Raw genomic sequence first — 13,281 nt, forward strand, 5'->3', positions numbered from 1 at the left:
CGAGCCCGACTCACGGTAAAGTGGAAAAAAAATGCCCTCAACGTGTGATTTACTCTGGAGCGAGGACAGATGTCACCTTCTTATCATTGAACAGGATGTATGTGATGTGGCGACTAGGTTCAATTTTTTATCCTCTTTAAAAGATTAAGGACTGGGTGAGCCTGATTTACCACCCTTTCAGCTAAGAACCCGACGTGCGGACCGTTTAAGCTGCGTAGACTCGGTCGTTTAACTCCTCCATTAGCAGGGTTAAGGTTAAAGAAAAAACATTGCTGACTTCTTTTTTGTTTTCCAGCCGCGAGCGCTGATTAGCAAGGTTTGCATTTCATGTTTTGCAAGTTGCATTCTAAGAAAAACAAGTCGTTCAAGACAGGAAATGAATACTTGCATTTAATTAAGTCTAGCCGTAGGCGGTTGTCCATAATGACCAGTCCTGTTCGAGAAGACAGAACAAAAAAAGGAACCGCTGGGATTCGGACCCGGGATCTCCTGTTTACTAGGCAGGCGCTTTAACCAACTAAGCCACAGCGCACCAGGAGCGCTGTCCTTTTGCAGCCACTTGGACACACAACTCAGACACATCTGCATTCGCTGTGCGCTCCGCCTGCTCGCTGAGCAAGTTGCCACCTTTACATACAATAGCAACATCGACACCAAGAGAAAGGATGACAAATGGCTTTTAACTGGAACTTTTCATGTCCAAGGAGCTCAATGTGCTTTCCGTGTACAACAGGGCCACTGAACTCCACACCGGCCACTGAAGCACAGCAGTGGCTTGCTGGCTTGACATCTCCCAAGGAAGATGTTGAAATTGCATGTGGAACAGGAAAATGACCCTCGAGTACGAGGGAAAAAAAAGAAAAAGAAAATCTGGAGCGCGCCAACTCATGTCCGGACAGCCTGGTTTGAACAAAGTGTTCAAGTAGCATGGGAATGCGACCCCTAATCCTAGCTGGAGTTTGAGCGTCTGGTTCAGAGTTTGCTCAAGAGTTTACCTTTCACAGATGCGCAAAGATGAATGTTGAGGGTGCACGCTTCAAGGCGCCTTACAGTGCAGGGAGTGATTAGAGACGATTCGTGACGTGTGCTCGTTCCCATATACCGTACGCTCCGGGTTGCAGTGCTAGGATGACGTCCAATACCGCTTCGGCACGTAACGGCATTATATTCAAGTGCAGGACGTGAGGGTTTTATTTTGTTCGTTTTGTTCTGCTCTGCTTTGCTTTGTTTTGCTTTCCATGGCGTTCGTAAGAGCGTCAATAAAAAGGCGATTCCTGCGTCTAACACGAATATAAGAGCTATTTCAAGTGCGGCTTCTAAAATGCTTGTAGACATTTGTCTGTTGTTGATTGTTTTTTTGTGTCTAACAAAGTGCCATTTTCCTGTCCGGACGGGGAGACTTTATCATTCCCACATGAAGCAACCCTTAAGTCCTCTGAGGCGTGTCTGTCTGCAAGGTTTGTATTTTGGAAAGGTTTTTTTTTTTTAACGGAGAACGACTTTGAAAAAGATTTCCGCCGGCGTCTCGCGATCCGTGTGTGATTGTAGCAAGAACATGGTGCGGCTTCTTAAATGCTTGTGGACATTTGTCTGTTGTTGATTGTTTCTTTGTGTCTAACAAAGTGCCATTTTCCTGTCCGGACGGGGAGGCTTTATCATTCCCACATGAAGCCACCCTTAAGTCCTCTGAGGCGTGTCTGTCTGCATGGCTTGTATTTTGGAAAGGTTTTTTTTTTAATGGAGACTGACTTTGAAAAATGTTTCCGCCGACGCCTCGCGATCCATGTGAGATTGTAGCAAGAACGCAGCAACAGCGGTGCTCGCTGTAGTTGTGGCCGAGTGGTTAAGGCGATGGACTAGAAATCCATTGGGGTCTCCCTGCGCAGGTTCGAATCCTGCCGACTACGGTGTTCTCCTCACATCGTTGTGTGCTGGCGCAAGCACGGAAAAGTGCCTTTCTTCTTTTCCTGGTGGTTTTAAAACGCGAGATCGCTTGTACCCGCTGCCTTGGAAAGAAATGTCTACATGTTTACTTGCACATTGTCTATTGTTTGTACATTGTCTTGATGCACTGTTTGCACTTTGTCTTGTTTTTTACACTTGTTTTACAATCGAGAGACCTTCTGTAAGTAAGAATTCCATTGTACCAGTACCGGTTACATATGGCAATAAAGTTCAAGTTCAAATGCTTCAGCGTCCGCAAATGGCATTTTGCAGCTGGAAGCAGATGGCGACGCTTTTTGCGGTCGCGTGTCTTGTGCCCCATTTCCGGCCTTTAACATCGAATCAATAAAGCTGTTAGAACCGACACCATAGGTGCTTTTCTTACAACTTTTGATCTGACTCAGTTTCGGAATGCAATTCCTGAACACTGCGAGAGACAACCTACAGATGCAGCCATTCAAAATGAGCGGTAAAAACCCGTAGTACAGTAACCAACCCGCAGGGCACCGTAGGGCACCGCGGTAAGTGATTGGCTGGTCAAAATGACCGACAGGGGCACTCGTGGTGCCTTTACTGTGCACCTTTACTAATGTCTTTACTGTGAACATTTCAATCCGCTTAGTTTTGAATATTTATATGGAATTTTACCACTAAAGGGAAATTTTAGTAGCTGAGCATAAAAAGAAGAGGAGCATAACGCATCTGAAGGTCATAAACGATATTAATTTAGGAACATAAACATTACTGTATGTACATAAACTGTACTGTGTATGGCTGGTCTTGATAGTTTAAAGAAAAAATACACACCAGTCTTCCATTTCTCCCTAAACATTTTAAGCATGAAAGTTTTATGAAACAGTACCCAAATATGTGATTGCTGTATAGAATGAATTTTAATTTTTAAAAATTATTTAACATGAAAATTAAGCTGTTTACATCTTCCGCCTGAGAACAGTCACCCGTTGCTACCCAGCGCAGAAACACAGCCACTAACTAGCAAAGAGAGGACATTAGCTAGCCAATATGATAAAGAAATAAATGATTATTTTATTTCTTTTGCACATTTATTTGAACATTTCCATCGATTGTACAAGCACTTGGAAACTGTCCAATCCCTAGTTCATCAAGCATTTACCGGTCTGGTGCCGGTCTGTGTCTTCTAGGATATAATGCCAGCGAACTCTTGTTTTTATGTCCACTATAACTACGCTGGGCAAACGTTCCGAGGTCAAATTCTTCCAGCACGGGGGTACCTTTAAAGCGGAGACGACGGCACCGAAATTTTTTGGCGCGCCTTCTCTTTAAAGCCCTGGCCAAATATGAAGACAGTACGTACAGTTATAATTCAAACGGAATTAAAAACTACACATCCCAGTTACCATGGTGGTGCTTGTGATCATTGCGTTTAACCAACGAAACAGGGCGAAAAATCAGTCACATGACTTTGGGGCAGAGTTTCGAAAGCTTAACCTATCAGCAACAAAGCGAAATTTACACGATAGGCTACCTCAATCTGTCAGTTACACGACTGTGTATGTCGCTTAAGCCACTCCTATTTGGCATTTTAGTTATGGAGGCGAGAAGACGCCCCCCCCCTCCCCCCTCTGGGTGTCTGATTTGCCGCCATCTTTAACTGTTCGGTGTCTGAATCGGAGTAGCTACGCGTACGAAATAAAGTTAATCCTAGCTACAAAACATATATTTTTGTGGTAAGAGGGCGCAAAACATCAGTATTTACTGCTATTAATTACTGTACGATTTATAGTTGAAATCTGAGCCTAGATATAAAGTTAGATATAAAGTTAAAATCTCGACAAAGCAATGTAGGAAATACAGAGAAAATAAATCCTTTCTGACATCTAAAATCAGTTTCGATCGAGGTCTCTAAAACGAACAAGAAAAAGAGGATTTTCGGAGGGCAATTACGCTGTGTTTATATAGAATAACTGATTTATGAGCAATCTAATTTCTTGTTCGTTTAAAACAGTGAAATGTCAGCTGCAAAAGATCGCACCAGAAACAGCACTCTCTCTGCCTGTCATAGACGTTCAGGAAAGGCTGAATGAAGTCATGTCAAGTACAATAATTCGGTGATCAATAATAACAGTTGTAGGACAGTATATAAGGAGGATAAGGATTTTGAAGTTGACTCGAAATCTGATAGGTAACCAGTGCAAGGACTTGAAAACAGGTGTAATGCATCCCTGATAGGATTCTTGCCGTCATATTCTGAACATATTGAAGATTGCTCAGTGTGGATTTAATTTCCCCAGTGAACAGGATGTGCATTTATTAATTCTAGAAAAAAAGCCTTTCTTGATTTCTCTAGTTCCCTTTAAAATAAACTATTATTCCACAATGCAGAGTATTACATGCCCAGTATTTACACATGATATTTGTGATTTAAAGAAATTAACACAAGCAGCTTTTGGAGATTTAAGTGTTGGCTGAGTTATTGCAGGATAAAAGACTAGAGATGTTGGCAAGAAGAAGATAATTTGGGGAAAGCTGAGGAATACACTTATAACAAGAACACTTCCTAATGGGGTTAGGCATACTTTTGATGAAGATGATGAAGTTAACAGACTATATGTTTACATAGATACTGAAATAAGGATTGTATTTTAGATTATGTGTAGTTGCTGGCATTGAACTGTGTGTTGGATGTACATGAATTGAAGGAATGGGCAAACATAGCTGATGCGGATCCACAGAGCCAGCATATTAAGATGTTTATAATTAGAGGCAATTTGTTTAAATAACTAGGTATGGATACTGATGTGCAAGAGAGGTGGAAAGGTGGAAAGGTTTCCTTAAGCCAGCACTATAAAATATTTTATTCTCAGTGAGATGCTGCCATTTCATCGTGGGTTTCTAACACTGTGTATAGTTCCATCCACACAGTGCCTTTACTTCCATCCATTTCTAATCTCTTTATCCAGTACAGAGGATTTGGAGCCTATCCCAGTAAGCAAAGGACACAAGGCAGAATACACCCTGGACATAGCGCCAGTCCATCACAGGACAGACAGACACAAACACACACACGCCAGGGCCAGTTTTCCCATAAACCAATTAACTTACCAGTATGTTTTGGAGTGCGAGAGGGAGTCATATCACACATATGGAGAAAAACCATCTAACCCAGAGAGAACATGTAAACCCCTCACACACAGGATGGCAGGAATTGAACCTAGGACCCCAGTGCTGTGTTGTAACAGAAGAAATAAGGTTCTTGATCCTGAGATGAAGTAAAACAGATGAGTTTATTGCATGCAAGGAACAATAAAGCCGAAGTCTTGTTTCCCGCAAGAAACAACAAAACCGAAGTATTGTTCAACGTACTGTTACAAACTTTTGGGTTATATAGTGTTTTCTTCTCCGTTTCTGACGTCACTCGGTCTGATGGTAAAGAGGGGGGTTCATGGTATTTGGCCAGTTTACGATGTTCTGGGCAAATGGTCAGTTTAACATTACACCCAGGGGGGTTCCTAGCTTGCATCTGCAATCCTTATCAGTTAACCCCCTTTCCTGCCATAAACCCCAGCTTGTGACTTAGAAGTCTAAACCCCCTACAGAAAGGATTAAATTCAAACCCCCGTCTTCACATCTTTCTTCATTCCCCCCTTATAAAATATGGCATACGTCAGTGTAGCCTATTTTTATACATACAATGTCAGGGCAGATCTTTCCTTTCTTGGCGAACAGGTATGTATTGCCATGTCATTGTACGTTCCACGGTTATAGCAAGATGTGATACATGTTTTTGTGAATGTGATGATTACAATTATACATATAAACAATACTACTCCTACAGATACACACTATAAAAAGGTTCCACCCCAGGCCCCAAACACAGACTTTACCCAAGACCCAATTCCCCAATTTTCAGTATAATAGTCCTGATATTTCTGTCCCTCATTGTAAATGTGTTGGGCCAGATCTGAGACGTGCTCAGAATTATCAGGAATATATGTGCAGCATTCAGTGTCAATTACTGCACAAGTTCCTCCTTGGGCCGCCAGTACATAATCTAAAGCTAGTCGGTTCTGCATGGCCACTGTTCTGAGGGCTACCATCTCATCATTAACAGCCTTCAGACTAGATGAGGTAGAATTTGCTAATTCTTCTAAAGTCGAGGCCATTTGAATTAACTCTCGACTCAGAAAGTTCATGCCGGCTTGTGGAAATATTATACCTAAATAATATTCCCAATCAGCCAATTTTCTTTGTGGTCTGTGGTTAGGTCCGAAGGGGCTGTGGATTTGAACACGGATATGAGGAACCACATATCCTAAATAACATGAGCCAGACCACTGGGCTGGCAACCATGGGTAGGCTCGTTTTCCACAAATGAAAGATGTTCCGTTTGGCGCTCCCCATGCCTCTGAAAATAAGAAGCTTATACTGAATTGTGGGGTGTGCCGATCCCATCCTGGAATTTGGAAGGTAGAGGTGGATATATTTGCAGCGATGGTAAGGTTGCAACGACTCCATCCAACCAAGTGCAGACCAATTAGTGTGCTGAAAACATATGTTTCCCTCACGTTCCTTATTGAGAGTCAGGTATGGTGGTGTATGGCTTCTGTTATATTTAGGAGCGTAAGAGCCTGTGAAACTCGTGGGCTCTAAGCCTCGCTCCTGTAGATATTGTAATGTTGTGCAGGTTAAAGTCGTGTTATGGCAACCCCCCATAGTTTGTCATATTAAAATCTCCTAAATTATCCCTCCAAATGATCATGCCTATGACTTCCTCGAGACGCCAAGGAATGGCTCCCATAGGAAGTCCTCCCTGTACATATTTGGGTAATGTGGCACACACCCAGCAGGCACTTTGGTTGGTTTTCTTAGCTGTCAGATAGGAGAGGCCTAAAAAGGAATTAATTCCATGTTCTCCTTTGTGGGAGAGATGATCATTAATTCCTGCGGAACATAGTCCTACAGCAACAATTATTCTTATAAACAGAAATGATTTCTTTCTGAGTCTGTAAATGGGGATGAGGCTCGTCGGCAGTGTGGCGTGTGGATCCAGCGATCTTTTCCTTCCACTCGAACCGCAGACTCGGTTGTCAACAGGATCTGGTAGGGTCCGTCCCACCTGGGCTGGAGAACCTGTGAAGGAAATTTCCTGATCCACACCCACTCTCCTGGGATGAGGTTGTGCCCTCCTTCAGGTGGTGGTCCCCACGCCTCCAGGACCTGCTCGCGGGCTCCTTGGGTGGCCTCTGTCAGCAACTTGCAATAATACAAAGGAATGGTTGATCCATCTGAGGAAACCCCAGTCTCAGCACCTGTAAGAGAACTTGTTTCAAATTATTAAAGGCGGCTTTTGCTGCGGGAACCAAGGCAATCTTGTCCTTGTACTGCACTCCCCCCTTAAGCAGATCTGTTAAGAGTTGTGCTCACCCTGTAAAAAACATTGCACCCAGGCCCTGTTAAAATTTCACAATGCTAGACACAAAAGGGCCTTATCATAACTGCTTCTATTAGACACTCTAAAGCTGAAGCAACTCAGACTTGTGGGTTTCCTCATCAGGGGAAGCACTCAGAATACCATCAACATACTGAGTGATCACAGCCAGTTGAAGCTACGTGATACCCTGTTCTGCATAGTCATTCTTTGTAATGCATAATATTCCAACCCAATAGATCTGGAATAAAACCACCCATTAAAATCTGGTACTCGGCAAGTAAAACTTGCTGTCCCAATACTCCTGTGGCCTCCTGCCATCTTCCCCTATACATTGCTCTATAGTACACTGTTGAACAGAGGAGTGAAACAAGCAGGACAGTAGTGCTCCAGTATCCCCTAACAGAGAAACCAACACTCCATTAACAGTACATTTTTATCCACTGGACTGGGACAGACTTAGGGAGGCTACAAGGGATTTACAGGATCTAATCGTTAGGTAAACAGATTTTCTCACAAGACGTTATTCTCCCCAGTCTCGATTCTAAACCTACAGCGTTTCAGCATGTCTGGTTTCGAGACATTCGAATAAAACCAAATTGTTTCCACTATTGCAACTAATTGTATAAATTACAATTTATAATAATTTATAATAATACAAAAACTGTTTAACTACTTTTACGTCCACCTGTACTGTACTTATACGTTTCAGACGCTCTTATATTTTCCAATCTCCTTAAGTTGATTTTCGTCAAGTCTCTTTAGTTACGTCTCTAGCCAGTCCCGCTGGCTAAACACACTCACACCGTCATTTAGTATACCAAAACTCACAGTTACACACATACATGCCGGCACACAAATTCATAAAACACACATACACATCGAGAATATATTTTTCTCTTCGTAATACAATGTGCTGTATTCTTGTTTTACTTCTACATGAATCCTTTTAATTCCTGAAGCGCACTCCAGGTTCGCTGCATTTCTAATTTCGGGTGCGGTACTTTAGCCCACCGGTCAATATCTTACGGTTTTGGATTTGATCGTATGGGGGAAATCAGGGAAGGTAGGTGCGATTGCAGACCCCCTCGACGGGGTGCGAGACAGTGTTAGAGTGGCGCTGTCATCAACGGCGCCAGCCCCTGCTACATCAAGTCCTTTCCCACTTCGAGTGAGAGTACAGATCTGCGGGCGCCCTCCCTCTAACAGGGGAGACCCTGATCCGTCTTTATCACACTCATACCAAGTGTTATCCCAATCAGACCCCCCTTCTCCATATGGCCACTGAGGGAATTGATCCCAATTATTTTCGTTTCCTGCCTGTTTGTTCCCCTGTGGGAGAGCAGGATATAACTTAGTCGCTGGCTGCAGCACATTAACCAGTGCAGCGTGACCAGAAGTTAATTCCTTCTTTAGTTTCTCATTCTCCTGTACTGCCTCTTTTAGCTTTTTTTTTTATACTCTTTCGTAGCGAGTAAAGTATATTTTCTTCCGGGTTTTTATTTTCCCCGTAAACACACTTTTAAGTCACATCCCAATTTCTTTCTTTTTCGTCATGTATCTGCCACTACTGGTGCCGGCCGTGCACCAGGGTGGGAGCTACATGCTTGTGCTTTTGCCAATCAATACTCATATGCTTTCTTTACAGGCGTCTTCGCCCCAAATTCCCTCTGACAAACTCAGCTTTTTCCATATTTTTCTCCTTCTTTTCCGTCAACTTACACTTTTCCGATATTTAAACGGACCCTTCCACCACTTTCTCAAACCATCAGTTAGCGCACATGTTCGGTCTTAAAGATTTACTTTAAGTCGTGTGTGAGGTAACAGCCATTCAGTAGGGGGATGCTTTCACTTGAAAAACCTGTGCATTCCTGCACTCATTCAGCCAAGGGCGTCTGTTACCTCCGGATCTAAATACCTCTCAGAGACTTTAGAGAGGATTTACACCGCACTGTTCACAGGTAAGAAACGAGACCTCGAAAACCCCCTTTCTTGATCAGTAATTCACCATCCCCAGAACGCCAGCATCGCTGCTTTTGCCCCGGGGTGGACTTACGCACTGAGCTCAATCAGGGCGATTCTCGGGTCTCAACGTCCTTTAAATCCTGCTACTTAATGCTTTGCTCTTTTATTATGAGGTGTGTTTATGTTAGTGTCGTGCGTGTGTATATGTATTTCACAAACAAGGAAAACACCAAAAACATACATGCATATATCTCTTCTACTCCTGTTTCCTTTAAAACAAAAAAACCCACGCCACGCCAGAAACCACGCCACTCCAATCTGTGCACGATCAAGGCGTAGCTAATCTCAGGACCCCGGGCGTAATTAAAGCCCACACCAATCCTGGATTATACGTGCATTTAATGCACCACTCAGCTCCAGAACCCCGGGCGCAATTAAGGCCCACACCGATCCCGAGCCACAGAACTCCGGGTGCAATTAAGACCCACACCAGTCCTGAACTACGTGCATTTAATGCACCACTTGCTCTAGAACCCCGGGCGCAATTAAGGCCCACGCCGATTCTGAGCCTCAGAACTCCGGGTGCAATTAAGACCCAAACCAGTTCTGACCTTCAGAACTCCGGGTGCAATTAAGACCCACACCAGTCCTGAACTTCACGGTAAGGGTCCAAAACCCGTTCAAAACTCCACGCGCAATTAAGGCATACACCAGCTTCGAACGCCTGTACACAATACCGCGGAACCCCTGCCAGACCAAATTCTGGGCTTACAGCAACCAACCCATTACATACACCGGTGCCTTCCCCGGGCCAGAGGAATTCAGAAACTCACGTTTACTCCGTCATCTCGGGCGATTCTCGCAGGGAGCAGAGATTTCCCAATCGGTCAGAGAGAGTCGGGACTTTTAAATAAAAGAGGAGTCCTTACCTCTTAGTTATGTGCGCGCTGACCGTCTCTCCTGCCGATGGGAAGTTCTGCGCCTTCTGGAGCATCCGCCGACTACGCCAAATTTGTTGTAACAGAAGAAATAAGGTTCTTGATCCTGAGATGAAGTAAAACAGATGAGTTTATTGCATGCAAGGAACAATAAAGCCGAAGTCTTGTTTCCCGCAAGAAACAACAAAACCGAAGCATTGTTCAACGTACTGTTACAAACTTTTGGGTTATATAGTGTTTTCTTCTCCGTTTCTGACGTCACTCGGTCTGATGGTAAAGAGGGGGGTTCATGGTATTTGGCCAGTTTACGATGTTCTGGGCAAATGGTCAGTTTAACATTACACCCAGGGGGGTTCCTAGCTTGCATCTGCAATCCTTATCAGTTAACCCCCTTTCCTGCCATAAACCCCAGCTTGTGACTTAGAAGTCTAAACCCCCTACAGAAAGGATTAAATTCAAACCCCCGTCTTCACATCTTTCTTCAGCTGCAAGATAGCAATGCTAACCACTTCGCCACCATTATAAATGGATGGATATTGAAGTGGAAATCTAATAAGTAAATTGATTCTTAAAAATGTAGAGAGCTTTGAAAAAAATATATTGGTGCTTTTAGATAATATATTTCAAGGATGTAACTGCTGTGCTACAGTGCGTGCAGAATTTTAGAAAACAGTTCGTCAACAAAGTACACTGTTTAGGTTAGTTTAGAAGACAATGTACCAAAACAATATATGCTGTCTGGGTCATTAGAATTAGCTGAAAGTAACTGATAAGCTTTGAATAACAAATCTAGTTTTTCTTCTCTCGCTCTATGATGTAATCTGTTTTCTCTTAGAGAAAGGGGAAGTTTTAGAAGGGACCAAGTGCTGAACTTTTTTACAGCGCAACGTCTTATAAAAACCCTGTACTGCTTGTAACAAATTGAGTCTCTGGTTGCACTTTGCGAAGTGGCAGCAGGGCTCCCAATATTGCAATATTGAAATAAAGACCTTACTCAGGTGAGAACTCTCTTTTGTGGCTTCCTTGATAGTTATATTTCCATGACAATATCTTAGTTATCTTTCTAGTTCACAGGTTTGCATGCATGATTTAATTTTGAAAGCCACTGAGACATCAGGTACTACTGTTGTATTTATGAAAAAGAAACAAAACAAAAAACATACTAACAACTGTGCCATCCTACTCCTTAGTTAATACATTTTATTATTCATAAACAGTTAACATTGTTAGCAAAATATTTTGAATTATATTTAACCCTATTTTTTCTTTAGTTTTGTATTTAACTTATTATATGATAGTCAGACTTAATGTATATTTGAACAATGAAAATATATTTTTACAAGATGCGGGGGAAAGTGCAACAGCTTATTACAGTGCTAAATTTAATATTATTGATTGCTAATAGTTTATGCTAACACCTAACTTTCTTAATTAGATGTATTTAAAACAGTGAACTAAGTGTAACATACTATTCAGAAATACAATCGAAAATAGTTTTGTGGTGTTTGTATGGATGAAACGTTTCTAAAATGTATAACGTAACAAAATTAAAGACGATTAAAATCTGTAATCTTTCCACTTGTAATGTCATTAGACAGAACAACACGTTTCTGGTTTGTTTTAATTAGTATTAGTTAGTAGTTAGTAGTTTTAATTTAATTAGTATTGCAATTCGCACTGATTCCCTTGCGAAGATATGGACTTAAGAATATTCGTGCCTGGTCAAAAAATGGCATTAAGCACTTAAAATTAATATGGTTAATAATAGTAAACTGTAACATGCTGTAACAAGATCGGTTAAACTGCGAAGAAAATGCTTTCAGAGAAAATGTTTCAGGTGTGAAGAACATAGATCTCCAATGCAATTTCAACCAAACCTGTTCCCACACACCCTGCCCCCACTACCATTAGAATATACACAAAGCACTGAAATCTTTCGAGCTAATGATCAGGTGACCCGAGAGAGAGCGAGAGAAACACCAAGGGGTGCGGAACCAGGGAACTATTTACATGGAAAATGGGCGATCTCCCCAGACTGTCCGCCCGTTTCACTGTTACCTGGATACCTCTTTATTTAGAACTCACTAACACTGATTTTTAGTTTAGAAGGATTCAAGTAGGGTTTTAGATGAAAGGCAGCGACCTTAATCAAGCCCAAATCTTAATTGAACCCATTCAGAGCCTACATTACATTTTAGCGTTTCATTCTGAGCAGAAGACCCTCACACCTGAAGAAGGCTTGCGTTTTCTCTCTTCTCTTTTAAGCATGTGTACAATGTGTAATACAATTAGAATGTGTAATTACAATGCGAATCGTATGAGGGTGGGGGGGAGGTGTCTTTCGCTGGAAATCTCGCCTGCTTCTACTTTACGAGCACAACCCCCTCTCTGCCGGAGTGCTGGCTGTGACGAATTAAACCGGTTTCACAGGTTTCAATCACAGACCATGTGACATGGGAGTCAGGAAACTAACACACAGCGCCACCGGATTTGATAACACTATAAAAACGCTATAAAATAATGTGACTAGGCACAGAACAAGTTTACAGCACAGTACAATAATAAATGCTGACCATGACTTTAGAAGCATAAATTGCCTTACACTCAATTTAAACACAAGCTGTCTTTAGCCCTCTAAGCTGGTTCATACAGAAATGTAGAGATCCAGGCTCAGAACACACAGCTTCATTAGCGAATACATATGCAGGACAACTAGAGAAGACGTTTTACAGAGGATGGATTTTTAGAAACATCCCATCAGTGACATCACTGAAGTCAACTCCTAGGTACGGTAACTGTCGTGTGGATAGTTTCACAAGAATCAGACAAAGGTTTAAGCATCGCTTGTTCTAGATAAAACTGCAAAAAAAACAACAACAACCCATAATGTACTTCTTTGCAGCTCTGTTTGCCCAAATCATATATTCACAACGTGAAATCTAGAAAATAATATTACGTAACCAAAATCCGCAATATGGAAACAGAACCTGTGTAATTGTTGATAGATGATGTACTCGTAACATT

The 13,281-nt window shown here is 42.2% G+C and overlaps 1 non-coding gene across 1 annotated transcript; it reads left to right on the top strand.

Annotated features, from left to right (window-relative positions):
- Nucleotides 1–1,825: 1,825 nt before the first annotated feature.
- On the top strand, nt 1,826–1,907 carry trnas-aga (transfer RNA serine (anticodon AGA)). Its single transcript has one exon. It is a non-coding gene; the product is annotated as a tRNA-Ser (tRNA).
- The last annotated feature ends 11,374 nt before the right edge of the window (nt 1,908–13,281 follow it).

The sequence above is a fragment of the Atractosteus spatula genome, unplaced genomic scaffold (genome assembly GCF_055471065.1).
Source record: "Atractosteus spatula isolate fAtrSpa1 unplaced genomic scaffold, fAtrSpa1.hap1 Scaffold_8, whole genome shotgun sequence".
Taxonomy (NCBI): Eukaryota; Metazoa; Chordata; class Actinopteri; order Semionotiformes; family Lepisosteidae; genus Atractosteus; species Atractosteus spatula.